General features: G+C 50.0%; 2 non-coding genes across 2 annotated transcripts; both read right to left on the bottom strand.

Annotated features, from left to right (window-relative positions):
- Positions 1-463: 463 nt before the first annotated feature.
- Positions 464-616, bottom strand: LOC145847508 (5.8S ribosomal RNA). The gene has a single exon (XR_014371336.1). It is a non-coding gene; the product is annotated as a 5.8S ribosomal RNA (ribosomal RNA).
- Positions 617-798: 182 nt separating this feature from the next.
- On the bottom strand, positions 799-2,607 carry LOC145847515 (small subunit ribosomal RNA). Its single transcript, XR_014371342.1, has one exon. It is a non-coding gene; the product is annotated as a small subunit ribosomal RNA (ribosomal RNA).

Genomic DNA, 2,607 nt, shown 5'->3' with positions numbered 1-2,607 from the left:
CCGCCAAGGGCCTAACACCCGCTCTGGGAAAAGGCCTCGATCAGAAGAACGTGGGCAGTCGTTGGTTCGCCGCATGCTGAATTCCATACGCTACATTTCCTCGCCCTCCAAAAAGGCTCGGATTTAGCGCTGGGCTTATCCCGCTTCACTCGCCGTTACTAGGGGAATCCTTGTTAGTTTCTTTTCCTCCGCTTAGTGATATGCTTAAGTTCAGCGGGTCGTCCCGCCCGATCTCAGGTCAAAAGTGATGTACTACAAAAGTACATGCGCTTTGTACGTCGGCCTTTTGAAGTCACTTAACTTATTCTCGAGCACCTACCGTCGTTGCTACCTCACCCGAGGCCAGCAGGCTGCTCACGCTTCAGCTGTGAAATCGCCAGACCAGCTGTCTTTGACGACACGCTCCTTAATTAAGAAACGAGTCGCAGGCACTTTCAAACTAATGAAAGGATCGGTGTGTTAAAGACCCTGAGACGGACGTGGCCCCAGGATTACCCGAGGCCGCAATACGCGTTCAGAATATCGATGCTCAATGTGTCCTGCAATTCACATTACTTCTCGGAGCTAGCTCCGTCCTTCATCGACGCTCGAGCCGAGTGATCCACCGCTAAGAGATCTCTCGTGTTAATCAATCTCAATGCAACCAAAAAATCGTGTTCAAAAAGAAGCGGCCGCGCCAGCACTTGCGTGCTGAATTATTACTCCCGCTGTCAGAAAGCAACGCGACCGAACTATAACAGTTACAGGGCTCGGTCCCTTCGAAGAAGAGACGTCGCTTGAAATCAAATTTCGATTCGTTAATGATCCTTCCGCAGGTTCACCTACGGAAACCTTGTTACGACTTTTACTTCCTCTAAATGATCAAGTTCGATCGTCTTTTCGAACACCGGCGAGTGCGTTGCCGCACGTACCAGGCTCAATCGGAGGACCTCACTAAACCATTCAATCGGTAGTAGCGACGGGCGGTGTGTACAAAGGGCAGGGACGTAATCAACGCAAGCTAATGACTCGCGCTTACTGGGAATTCCTCGTTCAAGGGAAACAATTGCAAGTCCCTATCCCTAGCACGACCGGGGTTCAACGGATTACCCGGACCTTTCGGCCTAGGGAACACACGATGATCCGGTCAGTGTAGCGCGCGTGCGGCCCCGAACATCTAAGGGCATCACAGACCTGTTATTGCTCAATCTCGTGTGGCTAAACGCCACTAGTCCCTCTAAGAAGTTGTCTCCGACCCAATGGGTCGAGCAGCTATTTAGCAAGTAAGAGTCTCGTTCGTTATCGGAATTAACCAGACAAATCGCTCCACCAACTAAGAACGGCCATGCACCACCACCCACAGAATCAAGAAAGAGCTCTCAATCTGTCAATCCTCGCTGTGTCCGGGCCGGGTGAGATTTCCCGTGTTGAGTCAAATTAAGCCGCAGGCTCCACTCCTGGTGGTGCCCTTCCGTCAATTCCTTTAAGTTTCAGCTTTGCAACCATACTTCCCCCGGAACCCAAAGACTTTGGTTTCCCGGAAGCTGCCGGACAGTTCTTAAGTTCGACACTGCCCGATCGCTAGTCGGCATCGTTTAAGGTCAGAACTAGGACGGTATCTGATCGTCTTCGAACCTCTGACTTTCGCTCTTGATTAAAGAAAACATTCTTGGCAAATGCTTTCGCAGTCGTTCGTCTTGCGCCGATCCAAGAATTTCACCTCTAACGGCACAGTACGGATGCCCCCGTCCGTTCCTATTAATCATTACCTCGTGCTCCGAAAACCAACAAAATAGAACCGAGGTCCTATTCCATTATTCCATGCAACATTATACAAGCGTAAAGCCTGCTTTGAACACTCTAATTTTTTCAAGGTAAACTTGCCGGACCACCGCAACACTCAGTTAAGAGCACCGCGAAGGCACCGACCAACAAGAACAACAAGGCCAGTGCTAGCCTTTCGACCGACCAACCTCGCCGTCCCTATATCCAACTACGAGCTTTTCAACCGCAACAACTTAAATATACACTTTTGGAGCTGGAATTACCGCGGCTGCTGGCACCAGACTTGCCCTCCAATGGATACTCGTTAAAAAGTTTAAAGTGTACTCATTCCAATTGCAGGACCTCGTACGAGGTCTGCATTGTTATTTTTCGTCACTACCTCCCCGAGCCGGGAATGGGTAATTTGCGCGCCTGCTGCCTTCCTTGGATGTGGTAGCCGTTTCTCAGGCTCCCTCTCCGGAATCGAACCCTGATTCTCCGTCACCCGTTACAACCTCGGTAGGCCGATACCGTACCGACGATAGTTGATAGGGCAGTTGCTTTAATGAGATGTCGCCAGCACTAGGCCGTGCGATCCGCAAGCTTATCCAGAGTCACCATTGTAACGACCCGAAAGCCGGTTAGTTTTGGTCTGATAAATGCGCGCCTCACGTCAGTTTCGGCGCTTTACGCATGTATTAGCTCTAGAATTGCCACAGTTATCCATGTAAAAGCGTACAATCAAATGAACCATAACTGATTTAATGAGCCATTCGCAGTTTCACTGTACGTGAGCTCGTACTTACACTTGCATGGCTTAATCTTTGAGACAAGCATATGACTACTGGCAGGATCAACCAGATA

The sequence above is a fragment of the Thalia democratica genome, unplaced genomic scaffold (genome assembly GCF_965202585.1).
Source record: "Thalia democratica unplaced genomic scaffold, ktThaDemo2.hap1.1 HAP1_SCAFFOLD_968, whole genome shotgun sequence".
Taxonomy (NCBI): domain Eukaryota; kingdom Metazoa; phylum Chordata; class Thaliacea; order Salpida; family Salpidae; genus Thalia; species Thalia democratica.
The sequence above is the reverse complement of the archived record's forward strand: the minus strand, read 5'-3'. Positions and strand labels throughout refer to the sequence as shown.